We start from the raw sequence: 20,200 nt of genomic DNA, 5'->3' as shown, positions 1-20,200 counted from the left end.
CATGCAGAGCGACATCAGAGGAGACAGAGAAATTGATGGCAAAAGGAAACACGACTGCTGAACTAGAATTGCAGCACTAACTATGAGAGTAGACTTGAGGTCCATAAAACAGCAGCTTTGAAAATATGACTAAGCCTGCTCAGAGAATTTTCCTTCTCTATGAAACAGGCACTGAACAGGCTAGCTTCCTGGACTCTAACCAGCTCAGGACCCACATGCTCCAAGGCTGTAAAATGTAACTCTCTGTGGTTCACTCTGGATTTACTGCCTGTAGTATCCAGCAGAGCCTGACACCCTGAGAGGAAGATTCCCATGCAGTTTTGGAATCATTGCTTCCATAAACCTAAGTTCTGATCTTAAGCACCCTACAACATATGACAGCTTTGGGGAGCAGCAAGGGATTCCCAGGTAGTACAGTGGTAAACAATCTACCTGCCAATACATAAGGTGCAGGAGACCTGTGCCTTTTGCTTGCCTACCCACAAAAAGAGAGAGGTTTAAAAACACACATATAATTTTATTTTTATTTTAATGGCTTTTCCTTAGGAAATTAATCATCTTTGTAATATGAGGAAGTATAGCAAAGATGATCCTGGTGTGTTTTTAAAGCTCTCTCTTTTGTTGGTAGGCCAAAAAAAAAAAGTCAGATTGCTGTAGTGAAGGAAAAAAGATATTACTATGGAATCACATTTATTTTTTAAGAACTTTAACAAATTCTGAAATTCTTATCTTGCAATTATTCAAATGTAGCATAGTTCTCCACATATGCTCAAAAGGTTATACTTATAGTTTCTGAAAGAACAGGAAAATTTTAGGACACTAGTTTTACAAACCAGTTGGCAATAAACATAAGCATATAACTAAAAAAGATCAATGTGTGATCTTGATTTTTTTTTTCAATCTGTCCTGGCTGTTTCATGTAGGCTCTGCCTGAAAGGGTTATCAGTAAGCTTCTTGTCAGGAAAACAGACACAATTCTAGATTTTTCAGAGAAGAAATTTAATTGAGGGGATTGATTACACCAATGGTAGATGAGGTCAGAGACAAAACTGGGGGTGATGAGGTAACTCAGAAATGAGTAACTGAGTGTTCTGTTTCTTGATTTTTGCATATCAGAATATCTCAGGCTTCAGCGGCTCAAAACAACCATTTCTTATCCTTATCTTTCACAGTTCTGGGATCTGGGGTGGTTCAATTCACGTGATGATGGAGGTTGGAGTCACCTTGAAATCTTAATTGCTCACCTGCATTATAGTTGATGCTGGCTGTTGACTGGGACCTTTTAGCGGGGGCTGCTGGCCAGAGCACTCAGACATGTGGCCTGGCTTTCCTTACAACACGACAGTGTCAGACTTCTTCCTGATGGCCCAGGCTTCAAAGGCAAGTAATCCAAGAGAAAGGTTAAAAGATATATCCCCTTATGACTGACCCTCAAACATCACTTAGTGTTCCACCTGCCATACTCTGTGCTTGATTAGTCAGTAAGCTTAGTCTAGATATAAAAGAAAAAGACATAGCTCTCATCTCTTAGTGAGAAGAATGTTAGATAATTTGTGAACATGTTTAAAGACCATCAGACAGAGGAAGTGGCTACCATCTTTATGTCAGGAAGAAGAGAAGGAGTTGGTATTACAAGAATCAAGAACTATTGCATCAGAGCTATAAAAGCCTATGTTGGAGACATGTGCTGGAATCATGGATAGAGATGGAAGAGAAATCTAGGTCTTGCTGTTCTATGCACAGTGATCCACAGAAACAGTCCTAATTATTTCATCAACTTCTTGCTCTTGTTGTCTGCATCTTATAAAAATATGGCTGACTTGACAAAGTACTTACTGGTGCACTAGTAAAGTGATGAGTAGATTACTGATTTTTGTTATGATAATATTTTTCAATGAACAACACTATGTAAGTAGGCTGTCTGCTTTGTAGAAATGAAATATTTAAGTGTTTGATATATGCCAGTCTCTTTGATAAGTCAGGATCATAAGAAAAAGCAACTGGGCCAAATTAAAATAACCTAAGAGACACAATCTTAGGTTTGGAAACCAGTCCTGAATATTCATTGGAAGGACTGATGCTGAAGCTGAAACTCCAATACTTTGGCCACCTGATGCGAAGAAGTGACTCATTGGAAAAGACCTTGATGCTGGGAAAGATTGAAGGCAGGAGGAGAAAGGGACGACAGAGGATGAGATGGTTGGATGGCATCACTGACTTGATGGACGTGAGTTTGAGCAAGCTCCAGGAGTTGGTGATGGACAGGGAAGCCTGATATGCTCCAGTCCATAGGGTCACAAACAGTTGGACACAACTGAATGACTGAACTGAACTGAAGAGACACAATAACCAAATGTAATGTATGGTCTTAACGTAGACAAATCAACCTTAAAGGACATTTTGCAGCCAATTTTGAAAATTTGAAAATGATCTTGGTATTAGATGAGATAAAAATTTACTGGATAGGAAAGATAAGGATCATTGACTAAGAAAAGCAGCTTACAAAACAGGATGTACAAAATTAATATGTTTACTAAGGCATTAATGGTGCTGATACCTAAGGGAATGAGAATATAATGTTTGTTTTTATTGTGCTCATTTTGTGTTCTAACTTTCTCTAACTCATATGCATTATATCTATATCTATAAAAGAAGTTATTCTATTTAAAACCTTTTAAAAAATATGACATATTTGTGGACTCAAAATCATATAGAACCTGTCTCTTAGATTCACAATTTCAAAAGTGCATCATAAGGCTGAGAAACAAATTTATTTTCAAGAACCTTGAATCCAGACAGAACCCAGAGGCAGAGATATGACCCCCATGTGGGGATCAATATGCTTTCTCTTGGATTTAAATAGACATTAGTGATTCTGAACAAAGCACAAAGGAAAAGGAAATTAAAGTGTCCTCTAAACTAATTTCCTCTCTCTTGTCTTAGCACATGAAAATATCTAGGTCTCTCCATCTTAAACTAAACATGATGCCCCCCAACAGTTCTATCCTTGATTTTATCCTTTTTTTATTTTTATTTTATATATTCTTACAAAGCAGATCATCATCTATAGTGATGACTCCCAAATACATATTTTCATTCCTAATTGCTCTGCTAAGAACAGATAAACATTTCCATTGGAATTCTCAAAGGACCTTAGAATTCAAAATATCTAGCATTAAATTTAATCACTTTTGCTCTTGTGAAACATAATATTAATTTTACATTTCTAATACATATTAATGATAGTGATATCAAGTCAGAAACATAACGGCCATTGAACATTTCCTCCATAATCCCACTACCCATACACATTACTAGTCATTCACAGATACCCTGATAATCTATCTATGCAGAAAATCTATGTAGCTACTAAAATTAATAAATGAGTTTTCAAGGTTTCAGGATAAAAGACCAATGTTTGAAAATCACTGATTGCATTTCTACTAACAACCACTGGAAATTGCAATTAAAATATATTTTTACAATAGTGTAAACACATGAACTGGGAGAAGGCAATGGCACCCCACTCCAGTACTCTTGCCTGGAAAATCCCATGGATGGAGGAGCCTGGTGGGCTGCAGTCCATGGGGTCGCTAAGAGTCAGACACGACTGAGTGACTTCACTTTCCACTTTCATGCATTGGAGAAGGAAATGGCAACCCACTCCAGTGTTCTTGCCTGGAGAATCCCATGGACAGAGAAGCCTGGTAGGCTGCAGTCCATGGCTTCGCACAGAGTTGGACATGACTGAAGCAACTTGGCAGCAAACACATGAACTATGGATAAGGGGCTTCCCAGATGGCACTAGTGGCACAGAATCCACCTGCCAATCTAGGAGATGCAAGAGATGTAGGTTCGATCCCTGGGTCAAGAAAATCCCCTGGAGTAGGAAGTGGCAACCCTCCAATATTCTTGCCTGGAAAGTTCCATGAACAGAGGAGACTGGCAGGCTACAGTCCATGGGGCCACAGAGAGTCAGACACAGCTGAATGACTGAGCACACTTAGGAATAAATATGCTAAAATATGGACAGTGGAAACTATAAAATATTGAGAAGAGATATTCAAGAAGATCTAACTAGATGGAGAAATATGTCATGCCTGTGGATCACGAGACTTAATTTAGTTAAGGTGGCAATCTTTTAATGAATGTACAGATTCTAACTAGGTTTCAATCAAAATCTCAGAAGCTTCTTTATAGAAGTTGACAAGTAATTCTAAAATTTACTTGGAAATGCACAGGAACTAATATAGCCAAAATAACTTTGAAAAGAAGAACAAATTTCTTATACTTTACTTAAAAATTTAGCATAAAAGTATTGGCTCCAAGATAGACAGATTGATCTATGGAATAGAACAGATAATACAGAGATACACCGATTGATATATATTTAATTGATTTTCCACAAAACTTCAAAGACAATTCCATGGAAAGTCTTTTTAACATAGATATCTATACGTATATATATGTTAATATGTATATATATAAACTTCAATCGAATTTTATACCATACACAAATATTAACTCAGAAATGGATTACAGGTATAAATATAAAATATAATGCTATAAAACCTCTAAAGCAAAATATAAGGGAAATTTTCTGTGTTTTATTTAGGCCAAGATTTCTTAGATAAGATATCAAAAGCACAATACATAAAATATTAATAAGTTGGATTTCATCAAAATGAAGAGCTTCTGTTCTCAAAAGTGTTTGTCGTTCAGTTGCGTCTGACTTTTTGCAACCCCATGGACTATAGCCCACCAGGCTCCTCTATCCATGGAATTCTCCAGGCAAGAATACTGTAGTGAGTTGTCATTCCCTTCTCCAAGAAATCTTCCTGACCCAGGGCTTGAACCCAGGTCTCCTGCATTGCAAGGGAATTCTTTACTATCTGAGCCACTGTTCTCCAAAGTGAAATGAAGAGAAGTGAAGTGAAAGTCATTCAATCGTGTCCGACTCTTTGAAACCCCATGGAACATACAGTCCATGGAAACCTCCAGGCCAGAATACTAGAGTGGGTAGCTTTTCCCTTCTCCAGGGAATCTTCCCAACCCAGGGATCAAACCCAGGTCTCCCACATTGCAGGCAGATTCTTTACCAGCTGAGGCTCAAGGAAAGCCCAAGAGTACTGGAGTGGATAGCCTATCCCTTCTTCAGCGGATCTTCCCAACCCAGGAATCGAACCAGGGTCTCCTGCATTGCAGGCAGATTCTTTACCAACTGAGCTACTGAGGAAGACCCCGTTCTCCAAAAGGCACCATTAAAAAAAAAAAGACAAAACAAAAAAGACCAAACCATAAACTGAGAGAAAATATTTGAAAATCTCATATCTGATAATGGACTTTTATCCAAATACAAAGAGAAATATCAGACCATAATAAAAAGAAAAAAAAATTTTTAAAGAGTAAATGATTTGAACATTTTGCCCAAGATTTACTGATAGCAGATAAGCCCTTGTACAATGCTCAATATTATCCATCATTAGGGAAATGCAAATAAAAGCCATACCATACTACTACACACCCATTAGAATGTCTACATTTAAAAGACTGGTCATATCAAGTCATAACAAGTATTAGGGGGTGTGGATAACTGGAACATATGAGAATGCATGTTGCTGATAGGAATGTAAATTGATGCTACTTTGAGCAACCATCTAATAGTTTCTTAAGCTAAACATACATCTACTCATTGGAAAAGACCCTGATGCTGGGAAAGATTGACGGCGGGAGAAGAGGATGGCAGAGGATGAGATGGTTGAATGGCATCACCAACTCAATGGACATGGGTTTGAGCAAGCTCCAGGAGACAGTAAAGGACAGGGAAGCCTGGTGTGCCGCAGTCCATGGGGCCAAAAGGAGTCGGACATGACTGAGCAACTGAACAACAACAACTAAATAACCCAGTCCTTCCAAGCCTAGGTATTTGCCTCAAAGAAATAAAAACGTGTACATAAAAAAAAATGTGTAGATGGATGTTTATAGCAGCTTTATTTGTAACAGCTAAAAACTGGAAATAATCCAAATGGCTATCACTGAGTACATGGATATAAAAATTGATTCCTCTATTCAGACCATGGAAAATAATTCAGCAGTAGAAAATGAATAAACTGCTAGGACACCAATAACTTAGAAAAATTTCAAAATGATTATGCTGACACCTCATTTTTTAGTAAACACATATATAAACCTAATTAAAAACTGATTTTTATTATTATTAAATATTATTTAATGTTTTTCAGAATACTGAAGTGGGTAGCCATTCCCTCTCCAGAGGATATTCACAACCCAGGAATCAAACCCAGGTCTCCCACATTACAGGAAGATTCTTTACCATCTGAGCCACCAGGGAAGCCCATAATATTATAAACAGCACACATTTATGCACTGTGATTTTCTACTCATCATCTTGTTGGAGGAGGTCATCAAGAAGACATGACTATCAGTTGACTGATGAGCTAGGCAACCAGAGGCTCCTCACTGTCTCCCCTGCTGGAGTCATTTCAAATGTAGATATGAGATAGTATTTTGTTGAGAACATCTACATGTATATGTAATGGACCCAGTTAAAACCTCTCCATAAAATTTTAAGATTCTGGTGGGTAGATGTGGAGCTCATGGGGCTGCCCAAGACAAGTTTCAGATGTAAAATCTCTCTTGCTTATTAAAACTGCCACCTGCCTTGAACAAATGTCTAAGGTCTTCTGGTCTTGGTCTTCTGTCCAGTTTTTAATCAGGTTGTTTGTTTGATTTTGTTGTTCAGTCTCTCAGTCATGTCTGACTCTTTGCAACACCACGGACTGCATCACGCCAGGCTTCCCTGTCCTTCACCATCTCCCAGAGCTTGCTCAAACTCATGTCCATTGAGTCAGAAATGCCATCCAACCATCTCACATTCTGTGAACCCCTTCTCCTCCTGCCTTCAATCTTTCCCAGAATCAGGGTCTTTTCTAATGTTTAAGTTATATGATCTATTTGTATATTTTGAACGTTAATACCTTATCTGTAGCATCATTTGCAAATATTGATATTTCCTCCCAGTCCATAGGTTGTCTTTTCACTTTGTTTATGATTTTCTTTGCTGTGCAAAAGCTTTTAAGTCTAACTAAAAGTTACCATTTGTTTATCTTTTTTTTTTATTTCCAATGTTCTAGGAGAAAGATCCAAAAATATGTTGCTGTGATTTATGTTAAATAATGTTCTATCTATGTTTCCCTGTAGGGGTCTTTTGTACCTGGTCTTACATTTAGGTCTTAAATCCATTTTGAGCTTATTTTTGTATACAGTGTTAGAGCGTGTTCTAATTTCACTTTCTACATGTGATGGTTCAGTTTTCCCAGTACCACTTATTAAAGAGACTGTCTTTTCCCCCTTGTATATTCTTGCCTCCTTTGTCAGAGATTAATTGCCCATAATTGCATGGGTTTATTTCTGGTCTTTCTACTTTGTTCCACTGATTATGTCTGTTTTTTTCCCAGTGCCATACTGTTTTGACTACTGTAGCTTTGTAATATAGTCTGAGGTCAGACAGTGTGATTCCTCAAGCTCCATTCTTCTTTGTCAGGATTGATTTGGCTATTTGGGGTCTTTTGTGTTTCCATAAAAATTTAAAACTTTTTTTGTTCTAGACATAGAAGCAACCTAAATGTACATCAGCAGATGAATAGACAAGTTGTGGTCCATATACACAACAGAATATTACTTAGTCATAAAAAAGAATGAAGTAATGTCATCTGCAGCAACATGGATGCATGTAGAGATTATCATACTAAGTGAAATAAAACAGAGAAAGAAAAATATCATATGATGCCACTCATATGTGGAATCTAATTGTTTAAAAAAAAAGATACAAATGAACTTATTTACAAATAGAAGCAGACTCACAGATATCAAAAATGACGTTATGGTTACCAAAGGGGAAAATGGGGGGAGGGATAAGTAAGGAGTTTGGGATAAAACCCACACATTATGTAAGATAGAAGACCTATGGAGATCTACTCTATAGCACAGGGAACCCTACCCAATATTCTGTGATAACCTATATGGAAAAGAATCTAAAAAAGAATAACTGAATGATTTTGCTATACTCTTGAAACTCACACAACACTGTAAATCAAATATGCTCCAATAAAACTAAAATATTTTTTAAAAAGAAATACGGAGACTCCAGAAAGACAAGATTAAGAAAATAAAAAACTTTTCAGTATAACTGTTAAAGGTGTACAAATTAATAAAAATGCTTTCCCCTATATTTAGAATCAAACACCTCAAACTTGCTGCAAAATACTGTAGGCTCTGGGTATAAGACTTGGTTATGGATAGAAAGAAAGACTGAACATTTGTTCCCCTGGAGGAGGAATTAATGATGTGGCTTCTTTGTACCTTCTCTAGGGCAAAAACCACTGAGTTTTATGCACAAGTCAATCTATTAACAAGCCTATTTCTTATATCAACTTGGAAGCAGGCTCTATTTTAGATGAAAATCTAAATGTCAAAAGTCTAGGTAATTTTTATTCTTAACACTCCCTCTAAAGTTGACTATCTTTTTTTATTATGATACTACAGGGGACATTTTAGGTTAGAAATGAAGTAATATGCCCACATACAGTTTTTGAAATGACACTAACCTTCTATTTCTGATTCATCTTCCTTTACTGCCTCATGTTCTTTTTGTAAAGATTGCTTCCAAATGTTCCATTTCTAATCAAAAAAATTTATATCACTCCTAAGAGACTAAATATCTTTTTTTAATTAAGTGATTTATAACAGCATAGAATTTGCTTACAGCTGGTTCAGCCATGTTGAAATTCATGGTCACAGCTTCCACCATCTGGAAAGGCGGTGATTAACCCCTGAGTGTATGCAACAGTTGACATAATGCCATTATGTTCATTTTTCTAAATTTCACTTTATGAACTCAATATTCTTTATATGTTTTTTAAAATTCTTATCATTTGCCTTTGTTTGCTAAGGCTGCCATATCCAAGTACCAAAAACTGGGTGGCACAAATAACAAGGAATTTTTGTCTCAGAGTTCTGGAGGCTAGAAGTCTGAGATCAAGGTGTTAATAGAGTTGATTCTTTCTAGGGGCAAGGAGCATCTGCTCCAAGCCTCTCCTCTAGCTTCTGGTGGTATGCTGTAATAATTGGCATTTCTTGACTTATGTAAGCACCACCCAATCTCTGCCTTCATTGTCACATGATAGTCTTCCTGTGTGTGTATCTGGACCCATACTTCCCCTTTTATAAGGACACCAGCCACATTAAATTAGGGCCCACCCTAAGGACTTCATCTTAACTAGTTACATTTGCAATGACCCTATTTTCAAATAAGGTCACATTCTCAGCTACTGGGGGATCGGACATATGATTTTGGGGGAGACATCATTTAACCCCTTGCAGACATATGCTACATTAGGAAAGTTATATCATTCCATATTGTTGATTTTCTTAAGAAAATCATTTTCATCTTATGAAAACAAGCATGAAGAAGCAGGGGCGGTGAGGCCGGCGAGTGGCCCTGACTTCTGAGGGGCTGCTGGGGCGCCACAGGGAGGCGGGCCAGGGGGCGGTGGGGAGCGGGCTGAGTGTGGCCAACCTCCTTTTCTCTGTTCCCCTCCAGCATCAGCTCGGCCTCTTCGCTCGACCGGACCTTGCCTCTAGGCTAAGTGGGCAACATGAGCGGCAACAACTTGGATGCAAACGACGAGTTTGATGAGCAGTTGCGAATGCAAGAATTGTATGGAGACACCAAGGACAACGACACCAAGAAAGATCCTGGTGGAGAAACCGATTCTTTCGGGCAGCAGCAGACTGACACCCCATACGAGTGGGACCTAGACAAGAAGGCTTGGTTCCCCAAGATCACTGAAGATTTCATTGCTACATATGAGGCCAATTATGGCTTTTCTAACGATGGTGCATCTAGTTCTACTGCAAGTGTCCAAGATGTCAGTGCTAGGACTTCAGAAGAACCTCCGCAAAGACAACCCCCTGATCCCAGTGATCCGAAAAATAAGGGAGAAAAGAGAAAGGCTGAATCAGGATGGTTTCATGTTGAAGAAGGCAGAAATACAAATGTTTATGTGTCTGGTTTGCCTCCAGACATTACAGTGGATGAATTTATACAGCTCATGTCAAAGTTTGGCATTATTATGAGAGATCCTCAAACAGAAGAATTTAAGGTCAAGCTTTACAAAGATAACCAAGGAAATCTTAAAGGAGATGGATTTTGCTGTTATTTGAAGAGAGAATCTGTGGATCTGGCATTAAAACTTTTGGATGAAGATGAAATTAGAGGCTACAAATTACATGCAGAGTTGGCAAAATTTCAGTTGAAGGGAGAATATGACGCCTCAAAGAAGAAAAAGAAGTGCAAAGACTACAAGGAAAAGCTGTCTATGCAACAAAAGCAGTTGGATTGGAGACCTGAGAGACGAGCTGGCTCATCCCGAATGCACCGTGAGAGAGTTGTCATCATCAAAAACATGTTTCATCCAGTGGATTTTGAGGATGATCCACTGGTGTTGAATGAAATCAGAGAAGACCTTCGAGTAGAGTGTTCAAAGTTTGGACAAATTAGGAAGCTCCTTCTCTTTGATAGACACCCCGATGGTGTGGCCTCTGTGTCCTTTAGGGATCCAGAGGAAGTTGATTATTGTATTCAAACCCTCAATGGAAGGTGATTTGGTGGGCATCAAATCACTGCCCAAGTGTGGGATGGAACCTCGGATTATCAGGTGGAGGAGACCACAAGAGAAAGGGAGGAAAGGCTGAGAGGATAGGAGGCTTTCCTCAATGCTCCTGAGGCCAACAGAGGCCTGCAACATTCAGATTCCATCCATGCTCCAGAAAGGGCAGGGCCTTCTAGAGTTGGGCATTTTTCTGAGCACCCTGGCACATCTCAAACAAGTGTTCAAGCAGCTGCAACTGAAATGGCATTTGAAGAACCTATAGATGAAAAGAAGTTTGAAAAAATGCAAGATGGGGGAGAAGTTGAAGAAGCTGCTTCTGAAAAAGATGCTAAAGAAAATGGCCCTGAAAAAGAAGCTGAAGGTCCCCAAGAAGAATCTGAAGAGAGCTGCCTCGAAAGAGAGTCTAAGGAAGGCTGTCCCAAAAGAGAGCGTGAAGAAGACTTCCCCGAGAGAGTCTGGAGAAGGCAGCCCTGAGAAAGAGCGTGAAGAGGATAATCCTAACAAATAGTCAAAAGAGACAGTCCCTGAAAGAGAATCCAAAAAGAAGAAACTCAGAATGGATCCTGACAAGAATGGCCGTGAGGAGTCTGAAGAAGAAGGCCCCGGCAAGGAGTATGAGGGGGAGACCAGCCCCCAAAAGGTGGCTTCTGAAGATGACGACTCAGAACAAGAGTCTGAAGACTTCTCAGAAAAGCAGTTTGATGATGGCTCTGAAAGAGTTAGAAGAAAATGGCCTTGAGAAAGGTTTTGAAGAAAATGCCTCTGACAAGGAATTTAAAGAAAACATTCCGGAAAAAGAGTTAGACGAAAATGAGTCTGAAAAATCAGAATTCAAGGATGACAGCTCTGAAAAAGTATTTGATGAAGAAGGCTCTGAGAAAGAGTTTGACAAAGAGTCAGATGAAAAGGAAGAAGAGGAAGACGCATATGAAAAGGTATTTGACAATGAGTCAGATGAGAAAGAGGACGAAGAAGATGCAGAAGAAAAGGAACTTGAAGATGCTGATAAAAAGGACGAAGAAGATGATGCAGATGAAAAGGTATTTGAAGATTCAGACGGAAAAGAAGATAAGGAAGATGGAGATGTAAAGTAAGATGAAGACATAGATGAAAAGGTGTTTGAAGATGATGATTCCAACGAGAAGTTGTTTGATGATGAGTCCAGTGACAAATTGTTTGAAGATTCTGATGAGAGAGGGACTGTGGGTGCTTTTTAGGGAGATTCCATCTCCATTTTGCCTCTGCTGCAGGGTAATTACTCGTAGTACTACATGAATGTGTGCATAGAGGTAGGATGCCATCTGATTAATACAGTGAAGTGTTCATGGTTACCTGTACCTAATGATTTTAAATATGTGTTCATTGGCTGTACAGTTCAAACTCCATAGCATAATGCAAGTTAACTTGCTCCTTGTCCTTTGTCAGATTTCTTAAATGCATGCAAAATAATATTTTTTAAAGTATTCTGATTGAAGTTTGTGACATTCAGAAATAAAGAAAGTTGTTGATATGCAAAAAAAAAAAAAGAAAGCAAAAGTAAGTGCATTTCATTAGTACACTTACATCAACAATATGGAGCAATAATATAATGTAATAGTCAAATAGAAGTACTAAATTCAAATCAATTCAACCAATAGTTCAATTGTAGACTCTCTAGTTTATGTTCAGCTTCCCTTACCTAGCATCTTTTGGTTTTTGTTTGCTGCTTTCTAACTATACACATACATATATATTCACTGTCTCCTGATCAATTTTATAAATATGAAATAAAATAAAATATATGACCTCTAGCTCTGGGTGCAGTCCATTGGTTTTGGTCATCAAGTTTTAAACATAACAGCTCTGTGAAGTGCAGCAAGTGGGACTATTTAAGCTTGTTTCACAAGTATTGACAAGTAGGGTAGCAAGTAAATTTCAGTTCTCTGTTAGTGCCAACTCTAGTCAGTCAGTTCAGTTTAGTTCAGTTCAGTTCAGTCACTCGGTCATGTCCGACTCTTTGTGACCCCATGAATCGCAGCACGCCAGGCCTCCCTGTCCATCACCAACTCCCGGAGTTCACTGAGACTCATGTCCATCGAGTCAGTGATGCCATCCAGCCATCTCATCCTCTGTCATCCCCTTCTCCGCCTGTCCCCAATCCCTCCCAGCATCAGAGTCTTTTCCAATGAGTCAACTCTTCGCATGAGGTGGTCAAAGTACTAGAGTTTCAGCTTTAGCATCATTCCTTCCAAAGAAATCCCAGGGCTGATCTCCTTCAGAATGGACTGGTTGGATCTCCTTGCAGTCCAAGGGACTCTCAAAAGTCTTCTCCAACACCACAGTTCAAAAGCATCAATTCTTCGGTGCTCAGCTTTCTTCACAGTCCAACTCTCACATCCATACATGACCACAGGAAAAACCATAGCCTTGACTAGACAGACCTTTGTTGGCAAAGTAATGTCTCTGCTTTTCAATATGCTATGTAGGTTGGTCATAACTTTCCTTCCAAGGAGTAAGCGTCTTTTAATTTCATGGCTGCAGTCACCATCTGCAGTGATTTGGGAGCCCAGAAAAATAAAGTCTGACACTGTTTCCACTGTTTCCCCATCTATTTCCCATGAAGTGATGGGACCGGATGCCATGATCTTTGTTTTCTGAACGCTGAGCTTCAAGCCAACATTTTCACTTTCCATTTTCACTTTCATCAAGAGGCTTTTTAATTCCTCTTCACTTTCTGCCATAAGGGTGGTGTCATCTGCATATCTGAGGTTACTGAGATTTCTCCTGGCAATCTTGATTCCAGCTTGTGCTTCTTCCTCTAGTCAGTAGGTACATTGAATTACTAACATGCTTAAAGACTGAGGTGTCCTGATTGTTCTCTTCCTCAAATCATGCTTCTCCCTGATTTCTTGTTTATGAATTATCTTCCTCCATACTGTCTAACAATACTAACAATCTCTCTGTCCCCACTTCATTGGCCCTTTAAAATCAGCCCTGTGCTTCATTTTCTGGTTTGCCTCTCTTGACTTTTGCACCAAGTATCTTCCAGGTGGTATAATCTGGAAGCAAATTAGGTTAAGATAACGCCTTTTTCCTAAGCTTCCAAAGGTATAAACACAGCAAGGACCATATTCCTGAGCCTCTCAGCTGTGGCTGCTGTCAAGAAAGTTGTGGAAAGATAAGGCCAGCATGCTGCTGCTGCTGCTAAGTCGCTTCAGTCGTGTCTGACTCTGTGCAACCCCATAGACAGCAGCCCACCAGGCTCCCCCATCCCTGGGATTCTCCAGGCAAGAACACTGGAGTGGGTTGCCATTTCCTTCTCCAGTGTATGAAAGCGAAAGGTGAAAGTGAAGTCGCTCAGTTGTGTCTGACTCCTAGGGACCCCATGGACTGCAGCCTACCAGGCCCCTCTGTCCATGAGATTTTCCAGGCAAGAGTACTGGAGTGGGGTGCCACCACCTTCTCTGAAGGCCAGCATACTAGTGTCCATTCTCTGGTTCCATGGACTGAGAGGAAGCGTAAAGGTTTCTTTCTTCCAGTGGGCTCAGAAACAACGGCTTGCCTAGAGGGACACTGATGCAATCTTCTAAAAACATTTCTGAAAACCCAACCTAGCTTGCTTCCTTTAGCTTCTCCAATTATTTTCAAAGCACCTATTTTGGGGGGAAGTAACCTCTTTCTGTTTCAAATACTTAGAGTGATATTCATAATTATAGCAGATTTAAATGAGTATAAGGGATAGGGCAGAGCCATGAAGAGCTTATGCCACAGAAATACAATTTCAAACTGAGCATTAAACATTAGACATTGGACATCTCTATTATTTTCTTTGGATTAATTCCTTGTGGGAGTTTTTGTTGCATACATTATACCATATCAAATCCCAGCTACATGCAATCTCAACCCTTGTTTATAGATTGTTTCTGACTTGCCAAATTCTCCCTAATTGCAGAGAAATTCACTCTCCTCATTTCCCAACCCAAACCTAGTTCTCAGGCCAATTTTGTACACCCAAACCCAGCAGCATGCACAGCAGCACAAAATAATCCATATAACAGGAACTATTCTCTTATACGGCAGTAGTACACAATAATTTCTTCATTCACTAGATGATAATAGTTGATGTGAAAGCCAATGGAACAAGAGCTGATATGTCACATGAGAAGTTTAAAGTGTGATAAAGTGTGACCATATGGTGTTATCAGAGATTATCAAGTTTCCTCCATCACATGACAGGAGAAAAGCTTTATGTACTTTCCAAAGGATACCACTGGCAACCCACTCCAGTGTTCTTGCCTGGAGAATCCCAGGGATGGGGGAGCCTGGTGGGCTGCTGTCTATGGTGTTGCACAGAGTCAGACACGACTGAAGCGACTTAGCAGCAGAGTAGGAGCAGAATGAAAAGCCAAGTCAGTATCCAAAAGCCTGTTTTTGCTCGCTCGCTCGCTCACGCTCTCTCTCTCTCTCTTTCTCTCATCTCCAGCTCCCAGTTATGGAAATCGATCCTGCCTGGGCACTTCCAATCTGAATACACAGGTCTTTAATCCAGTGCTATTTTTCCAAGTTATGTCAATGGCTGTGTTTCCTTCTATCTATCCCTCTTTCCCTTTTTTAGAATCTCTAGCCTTTATACTTCAGAACTCCTGATGATGCCTCAAAATCTCATAGCTTCTTCCTCATGATTTTATCCTCTTTGTATTTTTGCTGTTTTACAATGTTTTTCTACTTGACCTTCCAGGACGATCTCTATGGTGACTAAAGTGAAAGTCACTCAGTCATGTCTGACTCTTTGTGACCCCATGGACTGTAGCCCACCAGGCTCCCCGGCCATGGAATTTTCCAGGCAAGAATCCTGGGGTAGGTAGCCATTCCCTTCTCCAGGGGATCTTCCCAACCTAGGGGTCAAACCGGGGTCTCCTGCATTGCAGGCAGATTCTTTACCATCTGAGCCTCTAGGGAAGCCCATCTCTTCTCAATTCATCCACTCAGATTTTAAATTTTAAAATTATCAGATTTTTAAATTTCAGAAAGTCTTTGTAAAACTATAATAGAATCTCCTTAAGCTTTCTCTTAAAACATTTTGTTGTGGTTATTCTAGTAGTCATCTGTCTCCTCTAATAGTTTTATTACTATACTAGAAGATTTCGTATCCTTTTATCCATTCTTTCTCTCTCTTTCTCACTCACCCTGCCTCTCTCTCTCCTCTTGTTTTATCTCAAAGACACTGCTGCTGAATCTCCTCAGACTACAATAATTTCTTTAGCATCCCCATAAGTTTATTTACATCCCAAGCTAATGGAGTACCTGTAAGTGATGGAAATCCCCAAGTGGTAGGAAGTATTGCTCTTCACAAACAGGGATATAAAGTGAGAAACTCTTTAGTTCCCTCCACAAACACAAGAAGAAGCATGACTGCTGATCTCCAAATCAGGACGTCAGGAGGGTCACAAGGCCTTGACAGTCAGCAGGTCTCCCGAGAATGACCATGAACAGAGTGGTGACCCTCTTTCTCTGGGGGATCCACAGAACTCAGAGGTACACCTTTCTTCAGGAGCAAAAGAATTCAGATTTCCCTCCCGGGTCAACTGCCAGGCCCAGAACTGAGAATCATTCTAAAAATCCAGCCCCTAGAAAGGTCAAAGTGTTCACACACCCTAAGTCTGGCACCTGTTTCTCTAAGGAAACAAGAGTAGATAGTTGGGTTAGAGTTGAGAATGGATGTGTCAGGCCACCATCTCATCAGAATTCTGATCATGTTGATGAAAATGGAAGAGACAAAAATAAAGATGACAGGCAAGATAGATTGAAACAGCCAGTATTGTTTGGTTTATGCCTCATCACTTTCCATGAAAGATTTACTATGACTTACAGTAGAGTACACACAGTAAAACAGCAAAATGTAAACAGAGATTAAAAATAAGAACCAAGCGAAACATAATTTAGAAGAAGAGATCTAGACAATGAAAAATGAAATCAGTAATTTTTATCTTGAGCTGGATCAATGGGCAGATTAGCCAGGAGGTTGCCTGGGACACTGATGTCTAATGGATAATAAAACTTTACTGGGGTAAATTCACACAATGTAAATTGCTCCCACTCCCATTAAAGTAGATAGAATGGAGTCAAAATTCTAAATACTCCTTAATGTACTACTTTACTTTTTTCCTTCCAGTTTCACTGAAATATAATTGATATACATCAATATGTAAGTTTAAGGTGTACAACAAAATGATTTGACTTACATACATCATGAAATAACTTCCACAGTAAGTTTAATGAACATTTCATATAGATACAAAAATAAAAAGAAAATAAATTTTTTCCTGTGATTAAAACTCAGGATTTACTCTCAAGAACTTTCATATATAACATATGGCAAAGTTAGTTATATTTATCATGCTGTGTATTACATCCCTGCTGCTGCTAAGTCGCTTCAGTCGTGTCCGACTCTGTGCGACCCCGTAGACAGCAGCCCACCAGGCTCCCCCGTCCCTGGGATTCTCCAGGCAAGAACACTGGAGTGGGTTGCCATTTCCTTCTCCAATGCATGAAAGTGAAAAGTGAAAGGGAAGTCGCTCAGTTGCATCCGACTCTTAGCGACCCCATGGACTGTAGCCCACCAGGCTCCTCCATCCATGGGATAGTACTTACTTATCTTAAAATTAGAAGTTTGTGCCTTTTGACTGCCTTCATCCAATGCCCCCTCACCCTCACCTTCCTGCCTAACCTCTGATAAGCACAAATATGATCTCTTTGCTACTTTATCTTTTGAAAATTTTTCTCCTACCCTTACAAAATTTAGTGAGTTAGCTGTCAGCAAAACAAGCTGAGGTTTTAAAAACAAAACCAGACGTAGATCTGCTTACGGGGATGAGTAATTCAGTTTATTAAACTTAAAATCTGTACTTCTAAAAAGTTTTCTTGAAACTCTATAACTCCATAACATCTACCAATTAAAAATTATAGCACAAAAAAATGGAAAGATAAATATTAGATAAATAGAAAAAGTTTGACACATATTTTAGATAGTATTAATGCCTACCTCCTTTTATCATGCTTTGCAGATACTCCATTTATTACAAACTGAAGGTGTGTGGCAACCCTGCATTGTCAGAGGATGGTTAGCATCTTTTAGCAACAAAGTAATTTTTTTGAATTAAGGTATCTTCATTGTCTTTAGACATAATGCTACTACACACTTAGGCTACAATACAGTGTAAACATAAGTTTGACATGCACTGGGAAACCAAAAAAAAAAAAAAACTCATGTGACTGACCTTAAGACAATATTCACTTTATTATAGTAGTCTGGCACTGAACCTGCACTATCTCCAAGGAAGGCCTGTATGTGATTCTGTCTGTTATAACTTAGTAGGAAAAAGTTTATCCTCACCACCACTACATAAAAGTTTAAAATAAATTTTTAAAATTTCTGTCTGGAAACAAATTCAAGTCTGTAACCTGCCTATTAAGTCCTACATCTCACTGTGCCCTTATGTGAAGCACATTCAGCAATAAGCCTTATTCAAACAGTTCTAACTCAGTTTCAGCTTTCCCAGAAACCAGAGTCTTTACTACAATAACATATTATCTACCTCGTTCAAGTACCTATCTATGGAAATACCTAGAATTACTTTTAAATTTATAACATTTGAAGGAAAAAAATTGTTTAATTGATAACTACTAGTCAATGGCACCCCACTCCAGCACTCTTGCCTGGAAAATCCCATGGCGGAGGAGCCTGGTAGGCTGCAGTCCATGGGGTCGCTAAGAGTCGGACATGAATGAGTGACTTCTCTTTCACTTTACACTTTCACGCATTGGAGAAGGAAATGGCAACCCACTGCAGTGTTCTTGCCTGGAGAATCTCAGGGACGGGGGAGCCTGGTGGGCTGCCGTCTATGGGGTCACACAGAGTCGGACATGACTGAGGCGACTTAGCATAGTATAGTCACATTCTTTGAATGGGAGCAGGTGAGTTCCTCTATAAACTGCATGAACACTAGAATTCCTAGCAGAAAGTGAGATCAAACCAGTAAATCCTAAAGGAAATCAATCCTGAATATTCACTGGAAGGACTGGTGCTCAAGCTGAAGCTCCAATTCTTTGGCCAATGGATGCAAAGAGCTAACTCATTGGAAAACATCCTGATGCTGGGAAAGATTGAGAGCAAGAGGAGAAGGGGACGGTGACAGAGGATGAGATGGGTGGATGGCATCACCGACTCAATGGACATGAGTTTGAGCAAACTCAGGAAGATAGTGAAGGAAAAGAAAGCCTGTTGTGCTGCAGTTCATGGGGTTGCATGAACTGTTGCTAAGTTCATATCATGACTTAGCAACTGAACAACAACAAAGTGACTACAAACTATACAACTTATGTCATAAATCCCTTAGCTCGATCCCCCAAATGCATAGAGTCTCTCCAAGGCTACACACCATGAGAGAAGGTATGTCAGAGGAAAATTCAGAGTGGAGAAAGTAGTCTTAGCTGATTGCTGTTAAAATACTGTATTTTTTTTTTTTCAAATTTTACAAAACTGTGACCATTAGAAGCCACTGCTAGGGCCCCTCTTTTCAGGGCCTGAGATGGGGCTAGTGCACGTGAGGGGCCCTGGGGCTTCAGCTTCATAGAAAATCCAGCTCTGCAGAGACCCTTCCCCAAAGGCAGGGAACCAACTTAATCAGAAGCCTTCACTTTTGTTGATAAGAGGGAAAATATTTCTAGGACTCTCAAGCAATATCAAAGAATAAGTTAACTTCTTATAAGACCACCTTTACACTACCCTTTTTGAACTTTTAACTTTTTATTTATTTTTACTGAAGTATAGTTGATTACAATGGGCTTCCCTGGTGGCTCAGATGATAAAGAATCCACCTGCAATGTGGGAGATCTGGGCTCAATCCCTGGGTTGGGAAGATCCCCTGGAGGAGAGCAGGGCAACCTACTCCATTATTCTTGCCTGGAGAATCCTCATGGACAGAGGAGCCTGGCGGGCTACAGTCCATGGGGTGGCAAAGAGTTGGACACGACTGAGCAGCTAAACACCACACAGTTGATTACAATGTTGTTAATTCCTATTTTACAGCAAAGTGATTCAATTTTACATATATATTCTTTTTTAATATTCTTTTCCATTATGATTTATCATAAGACTTTGTTTTAATTAACAGACAACTGCTTTACAATGTTGCATTAGTTTCTGCCATACAACAATGTGAATCAGCTATAAATATACATATATCCCGCCCTCTTGAGCTTCCCTCCCACATGTGCCCCTTTTAATTTACTTATTTTCTTGGATTAGTCTTGTTCTGAAAAACCTGAGGAGCATCCAGACAAAGACAAGCAAACAATTTATAGCCAGGAAGAAAACATATTGATGTATTTATTGTTCAGCTTATGACATTTTGAAACCTGAGAACATTCTAGAACATTTGGTTTGCCCATGTTGTATTACCATTTCAGATTCATCTTAACCTTGTAAATGCTAAGCTGAAAAGATTCTGTAGCACTTAGCCACAGGT

The 20,200-nt window shown here is 39.4% G+C and overlaps 1 protein-coding gene and 1 pseudogene across 1 annotated transcript in view; one reads left to right on the top strand and one right to left on the bottom strand.

Moving 5' to 3' along the window:
* Window positions 1–20,200, bottom strand: part of GRXCR1 (glutaredoxin and cysteine rich domain containing 1) — a 238,684-nt gene that overhangs the window by 165,817 nt on the left and 52,667 nt on the right. The gene's annotated exons all lie outside the window — the stretch shown is intronic.
* LOC527955 (HIV Tat-specific factor 1 homolog) lies at window positions 9,554–12,211 on the top strand (annotated as a pseudogene).

The sequence above is a fragment of the Bos taurus genome, chromosome 6 (assembly GCF_002263795.3).
Source record: "Bos taurus isolate L1 Dominette 01449 registration number 42190680 breed Hereford chromosome 6, ARS-UCD2.0, whole genome shotgun sequence".
In the NCBI taxonomy this organism is placed as follows: domain Eukaryota; kingdom Metazoa; phylum Chordata; class Mammalia; order Artiodactyla; family Bovidae; genus Bos; species Bos taurus.
This window is presented reverse-complemented; position numbering and strand designations above follow the sequence as displayed.